Genomic DNA, 23,383 nt, shown 5'->3' on the forward strand with positions numbered 1-23,383 from the left:
AATTACGAATACATTAAGTGAAATATAAATACAGACCCCAAATGACCGTAATGAAATTAGAATAATTTGGTGTGAGATATGGCATCTGTGCACTTAGCAAATACCTTCTTAATAACCATCCTGAATAACCACATATAAAGGTAAACAAATAGGAAAGCTAGTTAGGACAGCTCACACTCAGGAATTTCTCCTTCTCCAATGCCACATGGGAGGATTAAACTTCCCCAACTGCTTAAATCTGCCCATGTAATTTGCTGGGTCAAGAAAATGTGACTGGAAGTCACCTATGTCCATTCCAGGTGAAAACACTAAAGATTTAACCTGCAATCTCCTATGTTCTATCTTCCCTGCCACATGACTAATAAGGCCATATGTTCCAAGATGATGGCACCTTCCTCAGCCTGGAAGCATGACTTGTCAAACAGGGACAATTGTCTGGGAGATTCATGCAGATGCACAGTGGACTCCAAAGAAGAAATAAACCTTTGTTGGGTTAAGCCACTGAGATGTTGTTAGTGGAGCATAACCTAGCCCGTCCTGGCTGATATGATCCCAGATGTTACACTCAAATTCAAATAGACCAAGCTCCATAAACATTAAAGAGCCCTACCTTATTTCTGTTTTATTAGTCCAGAGCTATAAAACAACAATCTGTAAGCAATATGGTTATTTATATGCAATGCCCAACAGTTTTAGCTAAAGTGTCTCATAAACTGCTCTCTTGAAAAAAATTCTGTCAAATTGGTCATTTAGAAGTGTGTAAACAGTCAGTTGACACTTTTCCTTTCAAACCACTTCAATTGGAAGTAAAGGGAAAAACCCATACAGTACACTATAAAGTTCTCTACTGACACACACGATATTGGTGAATATACTACATTAAATACTCATTTCTACTTAATTACCAGCAAATCATACCACAAAGCAAATACAAACTGACAATTAAAAAAAAATTACAGGGGACGAAGGGAAGATGGCGGAAGAGTAAGACACGGAGATCACCTTCCTCCCCACAGATACACCAGAAATATATCTACACGTGGAACAACTCCTACAGAACACCTACTGAACGCTGGCAGAAGACCTCAGACCTTCCAAAAGGCAAGAAACTCCCCACGTACCTGGGTAGGGCAAAAGAAAAAAGAATAAACAGAGACAAAAGGATAGGGACGGGACCTGCACCTCTGGGAGGGAGCCGTGAAGGCGGAAAGGTTTCCACACACTAGGAGCCCCTTCGCGGGCGGAGACTGCGGATGGCGGAGGGGGGAAGCTTCAGAGCCACGGAGCAGAGCGCAGGAACAAGGGTGCGGAGGGCAAAGCGGAGAGATTCCCGCACAGAGGATCGGTGCCGACCGGCACTCAATAGCCAGAGAGGCTTGTCTGCTCACCTGCCGGGGCGGGCGGGGCTGGGAGCTGAGGCTCGGGCTTCGGTCTGAGCGCAGGGAGAGGACTGGGGTTGGCGGCGTGAACACAGCCTGCAGGGGGCTAATGTGCCACAGCTAGCCGGGAGGGAGTCCGGGGAAAAGTCTGGACCTGCCGAAGAGGCAGGAGACTTTTTCTTCCCTCTTTGTTTCCTGGTGCGCGAGGAGAGGGGATTAAGAGCGCTGCTTAAAGGAGCTCCACAGACAGGCGCGAGCCGCGGCTAAAAGCGAGGACCCCAGAGACGGGCATGAGACGCTAAGGCTGCTGCTGCCGCCACCAAGAAGCCTGTGTGCGAGCACAGGTCACTATCCACACCCCCCTTCCGGGGAGCCTGTACAGCCCGCCACTGCCAGGGTCCCGGGATCCAGGGACAACTTCCCCAGGAGAACGCACAGCGTGCCTCAGGCTGCTGCAACGTCATGGCGGCCTCTGCCACCACAGGCTTGCCCCGCCCTCCGTGCCCCTCCCCCCCCCCACCGTGCCCCTCCCTCCCCCCCCACCGTGCCCCTCCCTCCCCCCCCACCAGGCCTGAGTGAGCCAGAGTCACCGAAGCAGCTGCTCCTTTAACCCCGTCCTGTCTGAGCAAAGAACAGACGCCCTCCAGCGACCTACATGCAGAGGCGGGACCAAATCCAAAGCTGAGCCCCAGGAGCTGTGAGAACAAAGAAGAGAAAGGGAAATCTCTCCCAGCAGCCTCAGAAGCAGCGGATTAAAGCTCCACAATCAACTTGATGTACCCTGCATCTGTGGAATACGTGAATACACAACGAATCATCCCAAATTGAGGAGGTGGACTTTGAGAGCAAGATTTATGATTTTTTCCTCTTTCCTTTTTGTGAGTGTGTATGTGTATGCTTCTGTGTGAGATTTTGTCTGTATAGCTTCCACCATTTGTCCTAGGGTTCTATCCCTCCGTTTTTTTTGTTTGTTTTTCTTAATAATTATTTTTCATTTTAATAACTTTATTTTATCTTACTTTATTTTATTTTACTTTATCTTCTTTCTTTCTTTCTTTCTTTATTTCCTTCCTTCCCTCCTTGCTTCCTTCCTCCCTCCTTTCTTTCTTTCTTTTTCTACTTCTACTAATCCTTTCTTTCTACTTTTTCTCCCTTTTATTCTGAGCCATGTGGATGAAAAGCTCTTGGTGCTGCAGCCAGGAGTCAGTGCTGTGCCTCTGAGGTGGGAGAGCCAAGTTCAGGACACTGGTCCAAAAGAGACCTCCCAGCTCCACATAATATCAAACGGCGAAAATCTCGCAGAAATCTCCATCTCAACACCAGCACCCAGCTTCACTCAACGACCAGCAAGCTACAGTGCTGGACACCCTATGCCAAACAACTAGCAAGACAGGAACACAACCCCACTCATTAGCAGAGAGGCTACCTAAAATCATAATAAGTCCACAGACACCCCAAAACACACCACCAGACGTGGACCTGCCCACCAAAAAGACAAGATCCAGCCTCATCCACCAGAACACAGGCACTAGTCCCCTCCACCAGGAAGCCTACACAACCCACTGAACCAACTTTAGCCACTGGGGGAAAACACCAAAAACATCAGGAACTACGAACCTCCAGCCTGCAAAAAGGAGACCCCAAACACAGTAAGATAAGCAAAATGAGAAGACACAAAACCACACAGAAGACAGAAAACCACACAAGATAAAAACCCACCAGACCTAACAAATGAAGAGGAAATAGGCAGTCTACCTGAAAAAGAATTCAGAATAATGATACTAAAGATGTTACAAAATCTTGGAAATAGAATAGACAAAATGCAAGAAACATTTAACAAGGACCTAGAAGAACTAAAGATGAAACAAACAACGATGAACAACACAATAAATGAAGTTAAAATATTCTAGATGGGATCAATAGCAGAATAACTGAGGCAGAAGAACGGATAAGTGACCTGGAAGATAAAATAGTGGAAATAACTACTGCAGAGCAAAATAAAGAAAAAAGAATGAAAAGAACTGAGGACAGTCTCAGAGACCCCTGGGACAACATTAAATGCACCAACATTCGAATTATAGGGGTTCCAGAAGAAGAAGAGAAAAAGAAAGGGACTGAGAAAATATTTGAAGAGGTTATAGTTGAAAACGTCCCCAATATGTGAAAGGAAATAGTTAATCAAGTCCAGGAAGCACAGAGAGTCCCATACAGGATAAATCCAAGGAGAAATACGCCAAGACACATATTAAGCTGTCAAAAATTAAATACAAAGAAAACATATTAAGAGCAGCAAGGGAAAAACAACAAATAACACACAAGGGAATCCCCATAAGGTTAACAGCTGATCTTTCAGCAGAAACTCTGCAAGCCAGACGGGACTGGCAGGACATATATATATATATATATATATATATATATTTTTTTTTTTTCTGAACCCTTCACCCTCGTGCCTTTGTCCCCACACCCCTTGTTCTGAAGCCCCTCTTTTAGCGGCTTGGAGCTGCCCTTTACATCTGAGCACTTTGTGTATTTGTGTCTGATCCTAGCAGCTCATAATTTCCCAACCACTTTACACCTGGACTTTTTTTTTTTTTTTTGCGGTACATGGGCCTCCCACTGTTGTGGCTTCTCCCATTGCGGAGCACAGGCTCTGGACGCACAGGCTCAGCAGCCATGGCTCACGGGCCCAGGCGCTCCGCGGCATGTGGGATCTTCCCGGACCAGGGCACGAACTCATGTCCCCTGCATCGGCAGGCGGACTCTCAACCACTGCTCCACCAGGGAAGCCCCTACACCTGGACTTTCTAAGGGGCAAGGCCGCCTTGCTGAGGGCCAGCTGTCCTGGCTTCTGCCACCTTCCAGCTCTTAACCTTGGGTGCACTACTAACTGTCCACTGGGCATAAAACCATCTCTCAGACAGTGTGGAGGAACAATGAGACAAAATATGGGCACAGCCCTTGACACTATGTCGACATCCATCCATCCAATCCACCCACCTAGCTAGCTATCGCTTATTAAACTTAACTGCCATAAATTAAAATAATGTTATGGTAAAGGCCCCAGTTTTCTCTATTACCTGCCCATTCTTCTCTTTTTGTTCTTAGAGTTACTAATTAACCTTTGAAATCTTTAAAAATTATTTATTGGTCCACATGGAGTGTATTGTGGTTAATACAATCACTTTTACACCTTCAGGAGTTGCCATCAAAAGCCTAGGGGTGTCTTCCTGATACACATGTACACACACATGCAGACACATACATTCATATATATGTTTAGATTCACACACACATACACACACACACAGTTGTGCACACGCACAGCAAGCCTTACGTGTGAGTGCTCCTGTGTGGAGTTTGTACTTGCAGAGCTCACAGCTGGACCCTGTGGTTTGGATTCTGTAGAACAGGTTGGAGTGTTCATTTAAGGTTACATTTAATAAGTTTTTAGAAAGCATGTATCATGCCTCACTAGCAATTTTGTTAGGCATCCTGGGGAAACAAAAGAATGAAAGCTCGTGAATTATCCATGTCCCCTGGACCTTCTCATTTTGGGGGCTTTCCTCTCATGCACACGAGGTGCTGGGGCAGTGCTGTCACTGGCTCACCTCTGTGGACCCCCCCCTACTTTATTGGGTGGACTCCGTGGGTCCTGTAAGTGGAGCTGTGCCCGAGTCAGGGCCTCAGGGGAGGTGTGGGAAACGGTGTTGGGCATTTACTTCCCTGCCTGGGAGGAGCCCGGTGTTGTACCCACCCCCCCGCACCCCTGCAGTTCCACACCCTGCAGGACTGACTGTACTATGGCCCCACCAGGGGAGGGGGCCAGCCTGATTCTACCCGGCCCACCCCTGGTGGGTCCTCGCTCAGTGCCAGTCTCTGGGGGAGGTTTCAGGTAAGACAGGCCAGTGAGGGAGACAGGCCCACGCGTTCGATTTAAGCCCTGTCAGTTTTGGGGCCACCTGAGTTTTTTGCTGAGTTTCTTCTGGCAGGAAGTACTACTACCCCTAATTAACATTCACACGGGCCTTGGCCAAATGCTTACTGCACGGGTAGCGAGCATCGTTAACCTTGCTTCCAAATGAAGAAACTGAGGCTCGGGTTGCATGCCTGCCCCATCGCCCTGCCCGCCTCCCGAGGAGGGATGCTCAGAAGAGTTCCTGCAGGTGGGATGGGAGCCAGGCTCCCACAGGGGCTGAGGGACCGAGCCCTGACTGCTCTGCCCAGGGTGCGTGGGGCTGGCTGGGAGGAACAGGAAGGGGTCCAGAACCCAGGAGCTGTGGCTATTCCACAGAGTATTTCTGCCTGGATTACGAGGTAGGTGCCCGCAGTTGTATAAGTAGATGCTCAAGAGTGAATTAAAAATGCATTGTTGAAAATGAGTTCAAGTATGAACAAAGATGGGCATGAAGGTCGGTCCCTGTATTTTTAGAGGCTAATTAAAGTGCGTGAACAACGATAAATCCAGATAACCCATATAGTCTAAAATCACCGTTAAGCATTCACTAAAGAGCTCACTGCATAGGACACTGTGCTGGTGACCCGCAGAGGGTCCTGAGGTCGTGGCCGTCATGGCCATCAAGCCATGCGTGCTTTTGCCCATGCTTAGAGCAGACTGTGTCCAGACGGCTGGCCCCAGGGACCTTCGCTTCCCACACTCGTACATCTCTGCAGCCCTGTGTTGGGACACGTGTGGGCTCTCCCATGGCCGTGTCTGAAGGCAGGACATATTTAAAGTGATGAAGGAGAAAAACCTGCAAACAAGATTATTCTACCCAGCAAGGATCTCATTCAGATTTGATGGAGAAATTAAAACCTTTACAGACAAGCAAAACCTGAGAGAGTTCAGCACCACCAAAACAGCTTTACAACAAATGCTAAAGGAACTTCTCTAGGCAAGAAACACAACAGAAGGAAAAGACCTACAATAACGAACCCAAAACAATTAAGAAAATGGGAATAGGAACATACATATTGATAATTACCTTAAATGTAAATAGACTAAATGCTCCCACCAAAAGACACAGATTGGCTGAATGGATACAAAAACAAGACCCATATATATGCTGTCTACAAGAGACCCACTTCAGACCTAGAGACACATACAGACTGAAAGTAAGGGGATGGAAAAAGATATTCCATGCAAATGGAAATCAAAAGGAAGCTGGAGTAGCAATTCTCATATCAGACAAAACAGACTTTAAAATAAAGACAAAGAAGGACACTACATAATGATCAAGGGATCGATCCAAGAAGAAGATATAAGAATTGTAAATATTTATGCACCAAACATAGGAGCACCTCAATACATAAGGCAAATACTAACAGCCATAAAAGGAGAAATTGACAGTAACTCATAGTCGGGGACTTTAACACCCCACTTTCACCAATGGACAGATCATCCAAAATGAAAATAAATAAGGAAACACAAGCTTTAAATGACACAATAAACAAGATGGACTTAACTGATATTCATAGGACATTCCATCCAAAAACAACAGAATACACATTTTTCTCAAGTGCTCATGGAACATTCTCCAGGATAGATCATATCTTGGGTCACAAATCAAGCCTTGGTAAATTTAAGAAAATTAAAGGAATTAAAGATGATGCAAGTACATGGAGAGATATACCATGTTCTTGGATTGGAAGAATCAACATTGTGAAAATGACTCTACTACCCAAAGCAATCTACAAATTCAATGCAATCCCTATCAAACTACCACTGGCATTTTTCACAGAACTACAACAAAAAATTTCACAGTTTGTATGGAAACGCAAAAGACTCCGAATAGCCAAAGCAATCTTGAGAACGAAAAACGGAGCTGGAGGAATCAGGCTCCCTGACTTCAGACTATACTACAAAGGTACAGTAATCAAGACAGTGTGGTACTGGCATAAAAACAGAAAGAGAGATCAATGGAACAGGATAGAAAGCCCAGAGATAAACCCACGCACACATGGTCACCTTATCTTTGATAAAGGAGGCAGGAATGTACAGTGGAGAAAGGACAGCCTCTTCAATAAGTGGTGCTGGGAAAACTGGACAGGTACATATAAAAGTATGAGATTAGATCACTCCCTAACACCATACACAAAAATAAGCTCAAAATGGATTAAAGACCTAAACGTAAGGCCAGAAACTATCAAACTCTTAGAGGAAAACATAGGCAGAACACTCTATGACATCAATCACAGCAAGATCCTTTTTGACCCACCTCCTAGAGAAATGGAAATAAAAACAAAAATAAACAAATGGGACCTAATGAAACTTCAAAACTTTTGCACAGCAAAGAAAACCATAAACAAGACCAAAAGACAACCCTCAGAATGGGAGAAAATATTTGCAAATGAAGCAACTGACAAAGGATTAATCTCCAAAATTTATAAGCAGCTCATGCAGCTCAATAACAAAAATACAAACAACCCAATCCAAAAATGGGCAGAAGACCTAAATAGACATTTCTCCACAGAAGATATACAGACTGCCAACAAACACATGAAAGAGTACTCAACATCATTAATCATTAGAGAAATGAAAATCAAAACTGCAATGAGATATCATCTAACACCAGTCAGAATGCCCATCATCAAAAAATCTAGAAACAATAAATGCTGGAGAGGGTGTAGAGAAAAGGGAACACTCTTGCACTGCTGGTGGGAATGTGAATTGGTACAGCCACTATGGAGAACAGTATGGAGGTTCCTTAAAAAACTACAAATAGAACTACCATGTGACCCAGCAATCCCACTACTGGGCATATACCCTGAGAAAACCATAATTCAAAAAGAGTCATGTACCAAAATGCACCTCTATTTACAGTAGCCAGGACGTGGAAGCAACCTAAGTGTCCATTGACAGATGAACAGATAAAGAAGATGTGGCACATATATACAATGGAATATTACTCAGCCATAAAAAGAAACGAAATTGAGCTATTTGTAGTGAGGTGGATGGACCTAGAGTCTGTCATACAGAGTGAAGTAAGTCAGAAAGAGAAAGACAAATACCGTATGCTAACACATATATATGGAATTTAAGAAAAAAAAATGTCATGAAGAACCTAGGGGTAAGATAGGAATAAAGACACAGACCTACTAGAGAATGGACTTGAGGATATGGGGAGGGGGAAGGGTAAGCTGTGACAAAGCAAGAGAGAGGCATGGACATATATACACTACCAAACGTAAAATAGATAGCTAGTGGGAAGCAGCTGCATAGCACAGGGAGATCAGCTCGGTGCCTTGTGACCACCTAGAGAGTGGGATAGGGAGGGTGGGAGGGAGGGAGACACAAGAGTGAAGAGATATGGGAACATATGTATATGTATAACTGATTCACTTTGTTATAAAGCAGAAACTGGGCTTCCCTGGTGGCGCAGTGGTTGAGAGTCTGCCTGCCGATGCAGGGGACACGGGTTCGTGCCCCGGTCTGGGAAGATCCCACATGCCGCGGAGCGGCTGGGCCCGTGAGCCATGGCTGCTGAGCCTGCGCGTCCGGAGCCTGTGCTTCACAACGGGAGAGGCCACAACAGTGAGAGGCCCACATACCGCAAAAAAAAAAAAAAAGCAGAAACTAACGAACAATTGTAAAGCAATTATACTCCAATAAAGATGTAAAAATAAATAAATAAATAAATAATAAAATTAAAAAATTACAATCAATTTTATTAATTTTCAAAATTCTGATGTTCTATTACTTAGCAGCTCAGCCAATTTTGAAAGTTATACAAACTCAATTTTTGTATACGTCTCCATCCATCTACGTGAAGGTTTCTTAAACTTGGCACTGTTAACATTTCAGACTGGATGGTTTTCATTAAGGGAAGCAGCTGTCCTGTGCATCGCAGGATGTTTAGAAGCATTCTCAGCCTCTACACACTAGATACCAATAGCACCTTCTCAGTTGAGACAACCAAAAAATGTCTCCAAACATTTCCAAATGTCTCCTAGCAGACAAAATCACCCCCAATTGAGAACCACTAATCAACTTCAAAGTTCCACACACAAAAAAATGTGAATATTAGCAGCTCTTTTCAGGAAGCAACTCTCTGCAGGAGGCCTTTTGTCTTGTCACTTTAGTAAAGCTATATTTTAACTAATCTTTACACCAGATGCCCCCATGCTTAACTAACCTCCATCCCAAGCACACCTTTCAAATCTTTTGATCACACAATGCCTTGCCTAACCTATTGATTCTTTCTTTAGATTAAAGAAGTAGAAATGAAGAATACGTAATTAACAGATGAGTAGATCTTTTGGCCAGCTTCCCCTTTAGTAATCTCATGAGCAGATGGTGTCAACAAGATACCACCTAAAGAAAGATCACAAGGAGTAAACAAGCCTGCACACTGTGGGAGATGACAGGAGTCTGACCCCCTTACTCAATGATTAATGAAATACTTCACCTTTTTCCCTTTAAGAACTTTCATGACCAAGCAGAATCTTCAAAGTTGATTCTGGGACATGAGTTTGCCTTCTCCCCAGGTTGCTGGCCTCCTGAATAAAGCAAACTTCCCTTTTCCAATCAACACCTGTCTCTTGAGTATTGGCTTTTGAGTGGCGGGCAGCTGAATCTGAGGTCAATAACATGAATTCCATCCCACTGCCCCTTTGCTGCCTTACTGAAGTGACTAACAATAGCACAATAAAAATGGTGTAACAGAATTTTACTTTCTTTTACTATTACATAAAGCAAATAATAATTGTTAAAAATTAGAAAATAAAAATTTGCAGAACTAACAAAATAATTACTTGTAATCTCATCTCAGTTAGCATGTTTACAGACAGGTATTCCCTGGATTCACTCATTCAACAGTAACCAAGTGACTGCTTTGTGCTGGGCACTGTCCCAAATGTCAGAGATAGAGTGTTGAGGCAGACAGATTCTAGCCTTTCTGGAGCTTACAACTTCATGGTGCCTTCAATAACAACAGCAAATAATGATAAGAATCATAAGGAAAAGTGCAGGTTCCTATGGTCCTACAGCATTGGCTTGAGGTGTTGTCTCAGGGAAGCCTCTTTGAAGAAACAGCATCTTAGCGGAGAACAGAAGGGTGTGGAATAACAATGGCTAGCACTCCAGTGGTGCTTGCTACCTGCCAGGCATTTTTCTAAGATTCTACGCATAATAACTCATTAGTCCTCTGAACAACCCTGTAAGATAACTGCAATTATTATCCCTGTTGTAAAGATAGAATATGGGTTCAGAGATGAAGTACCTTGCCCCAGACCACAAAGCTAGTATGTGGAAGAAACAGAATCTGAACCTGGTCTGTGTCCCTAATGACTAGGACAAGGACAATCTGCCCACCACCACCCCCAAAGTGAGCCAGGCAGAGTGGAGGAAGAGGGGTTCTGGCAAAGGAGGCTGTGGTGCACTATTTTCCCAGACAAGGAGGCGTGACCTTCCAGCCACCAAGAGAGAACACAGAGGATACTGAACTCCACCTCATTATATACATATGGTAGTTTCCTAGTGAAATGCAGCCCCCTTAAATCCTTTCTTGGGAGAAGATGAGGTATAAATTATTTATAAATTAATTAATTATGATGAGAAGTAAGCAACAGAGTAGTCTAACACTGAAATTGAAAAGAGAGGTGGCAAGTTCCAAAAGGTTGAATTCATAACAGCAACTCACTCAAATACATATTGTAGATGAGTCAGGAGGGATGAATTTCTAGGCTAATAAACTCGTATGTTTTGAGCTGAAGTGAATGCTCTCATGATGCTTCTGCAAGTTGTGTGGTTGCAATAAGATAAAGGGAACGCTCCTCACTAAAATGATTTCCAGAAACTTCAATGATCTAAATCACTCCCTAAATCTGGTAATGACACAGTTAATCTTATAAATCTAAGAACATTCACTATGACAATACAGATTTCAATACTACTGAATATGCTTTTATTGCTTTTATTATTTGAGATACTGTTGGTTTAATTTCTATATGACTGCATTATATATAAATTCTAAATATTACAAAAGGAAATCATAAAAGTAAAGATTTTGTTTTTTTAATTCACTTCCTATATGAATTATACTTCTTTTCAGAATTTAGAATACATATAATTATCTGTTGGTTAGAATACTAGGCTAATAAAACTATATTTATGTATTTGATCTATATGTCAAATTGCTCTGTGGATATAGCTGCTTTGGGCATCTCAGCATAATCTACTATCAGATTTAGAAAATAACTCAAAAGCAGTGGGGACCACTAATTTCATTTTCATCTATGAAGCATCTTATAGATACCAAAATCTCAAGGAATGAGTTGCTCTGATTAATTGCATTTTCTGGATAACTGAGACTTATCTAGAAAAGGTTTAGTATCCCATCCCTAGAGTTGAAAATATACTGGTAGATGTTCTTGCCATAGCAAATCATATTTTAATCTTTGTGTGAGGACAGATAATACAAAGGATGATCATATGGAAATTAAAAATAATTTTACAGTATTGCAAATGGAAGTGACAGAACGAGCATGAGATTGTGTTGAATATGTACTCATCTCAGAGCCTAACCATTGCTTTTGAAAAAAACTACTAATGTTGCTTCATTCTACTATCACTTGACCCATTATGAAAAAGTGAACTGCAAAAGAAAATGGGTTTGATTCTTGTTAGTGTTATTGCACGAGGAATAACTGAGAGGGATAAAAAGAATGTGCTGGATATTTTAGTACACATGATATTTTTATTTCCCCCAACAAGCAAAAATAATCTTCCTTTTCTATTACTATAATTAAATGAAATTCTCAGCTATTTTGAAACTCACACAGCAGTGTCTACTATAATTTGATACTGCTTAAGTTCATTGTTGCTTATTTATCAGCCAATTAAGAGGCAGCAATATACTGGATTAAAAAGCGGTATGAGTATGTGTGCATGCTTTTTTAAACTACCTCCCGTGTGCTGCCTAAACTCAAGTCTTGCTGGGAACTTTTGATAAAACTCTCTCTTGCTTTTACTCTTCTGAGTATTTGTTTCTCTCTAGGGAAAAGGTATTAAATAATTTTATTGAGACTAACAAACTATGTTAGTTCTCTTTTCAAATTGTGTATTGTAACCATTTCCTACCTACATTTTACAGAAGTGACTGTAACTCAAAGAGCAGTGGCGGGCTTCCCTGGTGGCGCAGTGGTTGAGAGTCCGCCTGCCGATGCAGGGGACACGGGTTCGTGCCCCGGTTCGGGAAGATCCCACATGCTGTGGAGCAGCTGGGCCCGTGAGCCATGGCCGCTGAGCCTGGCGTCCGGAGCCTGTGCTCCACAAGGGGAGAGGCCACAACAGTGAGAGGCCCACATACAGCCAAAAAAAAAAAAAAAAAAAAATAGAGCAGTGGCATGTTTATAATTATGCCCTTAATTAATGGAGTAGAATGCAGGCACTTTTATACTCTATCGCCCAGTGATTCTCAAAGTCTAGCCCCAGACCAGCAGCATCAGTACCACCTGGGACTTTGTTGGAAATGCACATTCTCAGGCCCCACCCCAAACCTACTAATTCAGAAACTCTGAGGATGGGACCCAGCCATGGTTGACCAAGCCCTCCAGGTGATTCTGATGTACACGAAAGTTTGAGAAGCAACGCTTTAGGCTGAAGGGTAAGGGGACTTACCCAAGGTTAGGAGCTACTTCAAGACAGGTTCTCCCCATTTTCAACATCCCATTTCTCCAGACTAAGTCATTAATTTAGACTTTTTGAAACATCAGCACTGACCTGTTATCAATGAATGGTCAATCATCTAGTTTTCTCTAAATTCATAAGGAAGGGATACCCAGATACTGTCCAGTATACACTCTTATGATATGAATAGCCCCCAAATAACTGAGAGAATCTGGTCATTCTCCTCACAGCTATATTGCCCCCAACTAGCTCACTGTGGATGCCTCTGCTAGAACCACAAGATGAAGATTAGTGTTGCTGCTGTTGTTGCCGATTAGTGAAATTTGACCAGAGTCCATTTTGACCAGATTTTTTAAATATTGCAAAACCAAATGTGGATTGTTCTCCGAAATATTAGTATTTTACACTGCTTCATGCAAATAATAGTCATTATTAGAAGAACAAAGCCTTATCAATAAATCTCAATGTACTTCAATAAATGGAACTGAATTTCCTAACAAAATTGAGAGAGAGCATAAAGTTCTTTGTATAAACTGATCTGGAAAATGAGTCAGAAAATATTTTCTGACGAGTTGCCATTTCAAAACAGAGTTATAAAGCCAACCAGCTAATCAGTTTCCTTTCTTAACTGCTCCCTTCTTGCTAGGTGGAGGGAAGGGTGGGTTGGAGAGGGAGGGGAAAAGGTGGGGTTCCAGGCACACAGAGAAGGCAAGGCATGAAATCAGCTGGATTCAGGAACTAGAAGGAGATTCGTTAATGGTGTAGGGCAAGTGATGAGGAGAGGAGATCAACTGACGAACGAGGCCAGAAGTAGGCAGGTACTTATCATGAAGGACAAGGTGAGGATTTATTCCTAAAGGTGGCCAGAATTCATTACAAGATTTTAAGTAGGGCTTCCCTGGTGGCGCAGTGGTTGAGAGTCCGCCTGCCGATGCAGGGGACATGGGCTCGTGCCCCGGTCCGGGAAGATCCCACATGCCGCGGAGTGGCTGGGCCCGTGAGCCATGGCCGCTGAGCCTGCGCGTCCGGAGCCTGTGCTCCGCAACGGGAGAGACCACAACAGTGAGAGGCCCGCATACCACAAAAAAAAAAAAAAAAAGATTTTAAGTAAGACAGTGTTGTGATCAATCCAGAATTACAGTACAATCACTTTGCCAACAAACGATAGAAGGATGGATTCTAGGGAGAAAATGGTAAAGAGCAACTGCCATCAGGACAAAGGTGATAAGAACCAAAACTAAAAGCACTATCAGTGGGAACAGAGAGAAGAAAATGGATTCAAGGGATACATAGGAGGTAAACAGACCTTCCACTGGAGAACTCTACTTAGGAAATAACAACCATGAGCCTCTAGCCTTCTCTCAAGAGTCCCTGCACTAAAAAAAAAATGGCTTACAAACTTTTTAGTTAAATCACTTCTGAATCACACTCACATACAAATATTTGCTGGAGAGGAAAGGGGACACCAACTCTCTGTCAAACACAACCAGATTTTGAAGCCCAGTTTAGACTCAACTAGAGAAACACTCCCTACAGGCACCCATGTGCATGTACACGCACACACACACACAAACTCACACGTGTGTGCACGTGCACATTCTACCATTAGATGATGGCCTTACAATTGAGTTGGGAAAGGCGTCTGTCCAAACTACCTTATCCACACCATGGTCTGGGCGATTCTCTCTCCTCAGCCTCCCCCATTCCCAACCTAGCCAGTTCTTTAGCTGGTCTACTGGAATTGCTTTCTAAATTGCCTGTGCCCACCACACCAAGCATAGATTTTCTGATTACTTCCAGTTAAACTTAAAAAAAAATGTCATGATTACTTAAAGACATGAGCCTTCAGTGGGCACCATTTTTTTAAACCCTTTTCCTTTCACTTGTCTCCACTCAAGGTTACACCCTCCATTTCTCCATCTTTTCATTACCAGCTAGTTGTATGGAGGTTCCACAGGTGAGAACGTGGGCAGTTGTTATTATGTAATTGTTGTTATTATGTAATATTATGTTATTACTGTTTTACTCTCTGGTTTTTGAGTACTCTTTGGGCAGCACTCATGCTTGGTTGCCAAAGCATGGCTACCATGGTAATATCAACAGATAGCAATATTTTAAAAAGAAAACAGCAAATTAAAAGCTTATTTTAAATGAAACAGTGAGCAAAATAGGTAGAACTCAGTCAAGAGGCAGATTGCTACTGAGTAATTCTCCTCTCCTGGGCACACAATGTTTTTTTAAAGAGCAGCCATTCTCCAGGGGAACATTAAAGATAAATAGTCTGCTTGTTTGTTTTTTACTTACCTCTCAAAGTATTTCTTTAGTGGAGAAAGTTCCTGGTTTTTCAGTAGTTAGTCTAGGTGAGGAAGCAATCGTGTCTGCTTCCCCAAAATATCATTGCTGACCTCTCTGAGCACTCCATTGAGGTCAGGGTGGAATTTTTCAGTCCTCAAACCTCTCAGAGAAATGTTCAGCCTTTCACTATTTTACGTACTCTCTCAAGAACTCATGTACAGAAATCCCACTACAGTAAAACCACAACAAGGCAGAATACAAATAATGAACACGTCAGTCCCCTGGCAGCCGATGCTAATAGCCAGGCTTATGTAAAACTAATTTCTTAAGTTGAAATTGGTTTATTTGTGAGGTATGGCATTATATAATGTAACATTTAGCTGTTCTATTTAATAAAATTGGTCCTATTCTTGGCAAGTAAAAAAGTCCTAATATTAAATTATGCAATTTCCATGCTTTTCAATTCCTTGTGTGCCAATGTTACAGAAAGCCCAATTTGAAATATAAATAAGAGAATGTTACATTTTGTGCAAGTAGAGATTCAATAGTGATCTGAACTCTTTTTTTCCTTTAAAATATGTCTTTTAAATGCACATGTGATAGCTCCTGCATTTTCATAACATCTGAATTCTGAACTTCTAAGCAGCAATCAAAGCTGCAGGAGCTGACCTACTGCAATTTTACTGCCGTGGCAAAATCAGCCCCTTTATTCCATGGTACACATTTTCAAAGACAGTCTCAGCAGTGTGCTTTTTTTATGACTCCAGTTTATGCAACTTTTCCTTAGGACCTTACCTCATCCATATATCTGAGATTCCTAAATGCAGCGAGCTGTCAAGTCATAGCATTATTTTCTTTTTCATCAGTAAAGTATCAGTACAGAACAGAGAATGAGGAATAAGTTGGGGTCACAGACATGCTGGGCATGTATCCTCTATGAAATCCATTCAGAAGTTATGAAAATGTAGGAGCTGACACTTGTACATTTAAAGGTGTATATATTCAAAAGAAGGGGGAAAAGAAGAGTTCACATCATTTCAGAACTAGGGTTCTTTGTGAATAAAGGGCAAGTATCCTAATGGATACTGGAGGCCAGAAGCTCACACGGGGCCACAGCTGAAATTAATAGTGAGCAACTTCTAAGCAAGACCTCTAAAGGGAATGACTCAAAAGAGAAAAACCAAACTGCATGCATTCTTTTACTCCCTGCCAGAAAATCGGGGTCTCATAAATTCACTGAGACATCCAATGAGAACACAACTGGGATTTTCCCACTTGCAGAAAAATCAAAGATGGCCATTTGGAAGGGAAGACAAGGGGGGCTTCTGAATCAAGGATTATAGTACTGGACAGGACTATGCAGGTCAGAGACGAAGATTTTTTCCAAAAATATCATCCTTTGAGTAATTATGTATTATCTGTTTTCCTATAGTTCCTAGAGCTATAAAACCAATGCATACCAACGTAATTTCTTTATATTTTATGAGACTTCAGCATTTCTATCTTTGTCCTTAACTAAGCTTTTGGTTGGAAGTGTCAGTTTGAGTAGAACCCCAGGAGTGAGCATAACCCCTCTACATGGGTCTAAAGAACAGAGAAGTGTACGGATGAACTTCCTTTAGCCCCTAACACCAAAGAGCTTCTCACCTCCCACAAGTAGAACTCTCTTGTATTTTGTGATTCTGAGGATACCAAGGAGAGTTTCAAGGAAAAGGAGTTACTCACCCAACAGACAAGATAAAGATCCATTCAACTCAGTAGTGTGTGAGCCGAGCTTCCACTAAAGCAAGGAACTCAACATGTCATAATTTTCAAGGCAGCTTATAAAATCCAATTTCATCTCTCAGCAACGTGTAGCTGATAATGCTTGTCACCTGGATGGCCTGCAGATGTGTTTTAAGGATAAAAAAGACACTGAATTTAATTTACAACTTTCTCTAAAAAGAAGAGAGCTTTTCTGAAGTTAATAGAAAACATAACATTGAAAATTAGTACGCTTTTTCAGATACAGATAAATGTTAATCATATTAGCAAACCAAAGGAATTATTTATCTATTTCAGTTAAAATATCTGTCTTGGCTTCAATTATGTAGCACATATGTAACTAGTTAGAATTTTTGAGAGAGTAACTCAAATAACTGCTTTAGTTCCCTATTATCTTTTATTGTTCATTTGCCCTGAAGACTGAGAAAAACTTTAAAAATAATATAGCTACCTTTTAATTATTGATGGAAAAAAGGTTAACAATGTGAGAATCTGTTTTACTTTCATTGCCATGATTAAATAAATAAATTATTACAATCATTTGCCAATTACTCTTCTGCTGTATTTGTATTTGTGTTCTTTTGCTTATTGTTTGAAACTAAAATATTTTATCACCATCCTACCTGGTAAAAGGGATAAAAGAGTTTTCCTTACTCTGGTGATTTTTATTTCTCTAAGAAATGACAGTATCAAATTTCCACAGGGATTGAGAAAACCCAGCTGAGTTAGTTTTAGGTTATATGACTAGATCATTGAATATAAAGTTTTGAATTCTCATACATTTCAATAAAACCACTGATAATTAAACTTCTAACCACACAGTAAGATGCTAAAACAAATAATTGCAGATTAGCTATGCAAAATCTACTTCCCCTAAAGGAATATAATCCAAAATTAACTTTAAATAACTATGTATTAATTGAGCATATACTCTGCATGATCATAAAACATAATAAATGCTAAAATTTATTTCTAATTCAAAAACCATCCTGGAGGAGGGAAATCATTGACCTACAGTAGCCTCTGCACATATATATAGCTGAACAGACTATGCTTATATTAGTCCCATTACCTTTCTGCAACTAGATTTTTCTGCATTTCATAAAACTATCTCACCTTACTTAAATACTGTGATGCTTTGATAACTCAAATGCAAAGGCTATACACAAACAATGCTGTTTTTTAACATAACAAAATTAAGATTTTTATTCCATATTTGCAGTAGCAGGTATGTATATGTTTGCATCCTAGAACAAAAATGGAGCTGAATAAACAAATTTTCAGAATTGACAAATTAAGCAATACATCTGTCCACACATGGAAACAAATTGTTGAAAACGGTGTTATTTACTAGTCTGTGCTCAGGGAGGAAAGGGAAGAAGGGATGTATTAATTATACATGACGAATGACTTGACACTTCCTGGGTGTTAAGATGAAGTTTTGAAAGGTTTTCCTGGGGGATTCCTTCATGTCTCAGATGAATATGTGTTTCTTCATATTTTTACATTTTAAAGACTTTTAATAAAGATGACAGAAATACATTATAAATTTTGGAATACACAAACACACACATACACATACACACATATTAATCATATTCAATTGCTCTCAATATCCAAAGAGTCAACCTCTGGGTTTCTGTAAGAAAGACAGATGGTCCCCATTTATTCATGTGCCTATGGTAACCAAATGATTCCAGTTCTCACTTATGTTCTAGATGGTAGCTTGCATCTTGTTAGTGTTACTATTTCATTCAAAGAAACCTGAATGACAGTGCAGTAGTGATGTGTACAGTAAAATTATGATTACCTATGACAAAAGGAATGGCAAAAAAACCCCTCACATTTGAAAATGACCTTACACCAAAAGCCTACTTCCAAACATTGTACCAATATTGGCTTTTATCTTAAGATTGTGCCATTAAAAGACAATTAAACCATCACTTTGCTGTACACCTGAAACTAACACAACATTGTAAATCAACTATAATATAAAATAAAAATTAAATTAAAAAAATAAAAGACAATTAAACCTATTTATATATGTTATTTCCAAGGCTGTCAATTCGAGTTATCCCAGAGTTTGTTCCATAATCTCATACACTAGGTATTCATACAAGAAATCAAGAGACCTAACATCTCTAAATCCTAACCAATTCCCCTCTTCCTCCTTTCAGTTGAATAAAAAAATTATAATTTTATCTCTTTCCTTACGGCCTTGTCTCAGGTTTCAGGAAGCTCACTGTGCATAGAGTGATGGGTGTTTCCAACAGAGAGAGACACCGTTTGGCAAAGAAAAAAAATCATCATTCTGAGTCATCGTGAATACTACAGATTGCCCCTACATCTCTGAAAGTAATTCCCTAATAAAGTAGTTTATAATATACAGGGCCCAACTCGCCACATTCTGTGATGGAACGGTTGCTCTGTGATATGTAATGCTGAGATTATCCTGACATGATGTGTAAGGTCGAGACCTCTTCCTTTTTCTGCCCTCACACCAGCTCCCCACCTGCACAATTAATTCATCGCCAACCACCCCAGTTCCCAAAGACAACGACTCCAGAAAAGCAGTAGGCTAATCACATACCAGGTGTGCCGGCAGTGTAACGTCTTCTTTGTCTTTCCCTGCTTGTTTCTCCCATTAACACCTGAGACCAGGGACCACATCCTACTCTATTATGTGTCTGAACAGCATATAGCACAGGACCTGGCATGTAATAGGCACAAAATAAGTGCAAGTGGAAAGAACAAATTTAAACCATGGTTAGAGCAGAATCTATGGAAGCCTATGTAGTTAGGTTTTATGTAGTAAAACCTAAGTACACAGGGATTGTTTCCATTATGTGTAACCTTCCAAAGAGCACTGAGAAGACCTCATTGGCCTAGGCAAGAATTGGAACTTCTGCTTTGCAAGGAGGGGCCCCTGCTTCAGGTCCACAGAGCCACTGACATCCCTGCTTCAGGTCCACTGACCTCGGGAGGTGAGGAGGGAAAGGGCAGGGTAGAGGCCACTTTAGCAGAGCAGTGCAGACAGGAGCAGGACTGGCCTGCGGCCATACACCGCTGCCCAGGGATGCGGGCTCTGGGAGGCCTGCAGAACACATTTCCCTGTTCCGTGATTCTCTGGGGCACGGAGAAGAGGGTGTAAGTTAAATACTGGCATTTAGATCTGCTGTTGTTTCTGCAGACAAACCAGAAGTGCCTATTTTTTCCATTTATTTTTAGGTAATTGGATCTGTGGGCACCTAGGAAAGTATTTAAAGCTCTACCTCCTTTAACTTCTGGCATCACTATTTACGTGTTTCCCAGGTAATTTACAGCTGAAAGTTCATTGAGAATGAAAAGATTAGGCCAAAATATAAAAAGATGAGGACAGGGTTTCCCTGGTGACGCAGTGGTTGAGAGTCCGCCTGCCGATGCAGGGGACACGGGTTCGTGCCCCAGTCCAGGAAGATCCCACATGTCGCGGAGCGGCTGGGCCTGTGAGCCATGGCCGCTGAGCATGTGCGTCCGGAGACTGTGCTCCGCAACGGGAGAGGCCGCAACAGTGAGAGGCATGCGCACCACAAAAAAAAAAAAAAGATGAGGACAATGGGATTTAAAAAAAGATTGCTTCTCACCCCTTGCTGCAATTTTACTTGTTTAACGTGTCATATTTTTCCCTAACCTCCTACATTTACATAGTTGTAATACACTGTCTTTCAACTGTTACAGGAAAACCATTCAAAATATCACTTTCTGTGACTTCTCTATGATTCCTTTGGTAGATGCTTCTTGAGGGCACCAACTTTAACCAGAATCTGGGAGCATAAGGCTCTAGGTTCCAGGCATCAGGGAAAACATACTTCCTCTTCCCTCTCCTTTCTGAAAATCAGCTGTTGACAAGATTGTTTACGCTGATTTTTAAGAAGCACCAGAATTCTACTGAAAAATTACATCGGGGTGGTGTGCTTAAGCGCACCCTGAGCTTCCTGTCAGAACTTTGCGGCCACCCCTCCTCCCTCCAAGACATTCTGTCAGCCAGAAATAGAGAAGTCGTCACATTCTTTCATTTAAATAGCAAGGTATAAAAAGCTGATAGGATGCCTGATCACTGCTTCAGATTCTAGTGATGTCTCACTTTTCCATGATGTGGACTGTTCAACTTGAATAAACCAATCTAACTGCTACTAGTACCTCATCAGGCTCCAATTCTGCCATTTATGGGGCACTTACCACGTGCCAAGCTCTGTGCCAAGCTTTTTACTCTTTACAACCACCTGATGCTGTAGGTGCCCTTGTTATCTCCAGACTACAAACCAAAGCTCAGAGAGAGTCCATACCTTAGACAAGTACACACAGCAAGAGGAATCAAACCCACACCCACCGTGTGGAGTTCTCGGTCTGGACCATAAGCACTCTGCTCTCAGGCGGCTCTCTGAGGGTCTCGCACTTCCCCTCCAAAAAGGTCATTGCTTCTAAAACAATGAAAGGCCAACCTCCTAAAAACGCTTCCTTTTAGAAAAAAGATGCGTTGCTGTATCACACATCGTGCGCTCTTATATTTCAGCAATTTTTTTTTAAGGCAGAGGTATACAGTGGCCTGAAGATATGAGTTCGGCCTTTATGTTGAGAGCATAATTAATAACTTGGTGAATTGGTACTGCTATCCTGACCGGTCAGCGTGCGGGCTGTTAAATCACCGGGCTCTGAGCTCTATCACCGCTGGGCGGTGCAAAGCCAACGCCGACTCCGCGGTGTTCCTTCGCCATCTAGAGGCTCCGCTCTGCAGTGGTGCTGTGTCCCTGGAAGGCCAGGCTGAGTTCTGAAATGCATCCTTGTGCCCCTGTTTGGATCACTCCTTTATGGCATTTCAGTCTTCTTTTCTCCTCTAAAAACAGAATTGCTTTCTTCGTTAAGTCTCCAAACTTAAGAAAGGCCAATTGCATTAAATAAAATATGATGTTGATATTTTCATGATAATGAATTTGAGAACAGCAATCATGAGAAAAATAGCTCATTAAAGAGCTCTATTGCTGGCATTTTAGGAATAAACACACTACTTTCTATACACAGTGATCAATTACCAGTTATGTGAGCAGTGATTCATCTCTCTTTGAATATGTCCAATATTTGAATGTTCATCATGTAAGTTGCTAGATGTTTTCAAATAGCAATAAGAAATAAATTTTTCTCAAATACCAATAAGAAATAAAAACAGCAAGACCTAATTTCCTAACCTTTGCCTTATATGAAAAATTTAGAGGAAAAATTGCTAGCGGATATGTAATCTGATAAGCCGTAATAATGCTGATAATGATAATGATAAAACAACATTTACTGAGTCCTACTGTGTTTAGATAGTTTTGTATGTTTATGTATTATTTCTAAGCTCATAATAATTTGAAAGTTATTAGCATCATCATCTGAGGAAAAAAAATCTTAAGTTCATATAAATTATAAAGCTGGTAAATTACAACCAGTAATTGATGAAACTGGCATTTAAAACAAGACTCCAAAAATCCATTGTTTTTCCACTAAATCATGTTAACTTGAAGATAATAGAGATACTAATTGTTTATCCAAAGTGACCAGTGATAAGTTAATATCATTAAGTATTTTGCATTAAAGATAAATAATGAAATTCTTTCACTTGTTTAAAATTGGATTGAAAATCATTGAAATAGGATACATTTTAAAACTGAGTGTACAGTTTAACCTGCTGCCATGTCAGATGAAATTGTTTAACCTGAGGAATACCCCAGGGTGAATATAAGAGAGAACAGAGATGGGTATGGAAAAAGCAGAGGTAAGGGTGACTTGATGAAATGATATTGTGGGATGTTTTCAAGCATCTTTCAAAAATGAATCCACTGCTTCCAGGTTCATAGGCAGGTAGCCTGGTTCTAGATGAAGAGTTAGACTACAATATCTTCTGCTCCAGTGGAGCCAGATCCTTCCAGAGTGAGGAGTGAGATGGTCCTACAGGGCACAGGCCAACAGCACAATGTCTGTTTCTGACATCCATGTTCTGAGTACTTCTGGCTTCTCCAGAGTCTGTCTATTGTTAAAGATTTTTGCTGAGATTTATATTTTGTGACATTTTATTCACTCAGAAACACTTCAACAAAAAATGTCATAAATGTTGAATAGTTAATGTCCTGAGAGATTTTTTAATGCAAATGTTTACATACAAGCTCTAATATATTCCTGTGGAAAATATATGTCCTGCTACCTCCAGATGGAAAAGGAATAATTATGAATACTTGGAGGTGTATCCACAAATGGGAGGGGGCACAATTATTCTTCTTAGTATATAAATGTGGATTCTTTGGTA

The 23,383-nt window shown here is 41.2% G+C and overlaps 1 long non-coding RNA gene across 1 annotated transcript in view; it reads right to left on the minus strand.

Moving 5' to 3' along the window:
- Window positions 1–17,156, minus strand: part of LOC308622979 — a 108,780-nt gene extending 91,624 nt beyond the window's left edge. Inside the window, exon 1 of the long non-coding RNA XR_014016716.1 lies at window positions 17,026–17,156. This is a non-coding gene — a long non-coding RNA (uncharacterized lncRNA). The remainder of the gene's footprint in view (window positions 1–17,025) is intronic.
- Between the last annotated feature and the right edge of the window lie 6,227 nt (window positions 17,157–23,383).

This window comes from Mesoplodon bidens (assembly GCF_964165515.1).
Source record: "Mesoplodon bidens genome assembly, chromosome: 9".
Lineage (NCBI taxonomy): Eukaryota > Metazoa > Chordata > Mammalia > Artiodactyla > Ziphiidae > Mesoplodon > Mesoplodon bidens.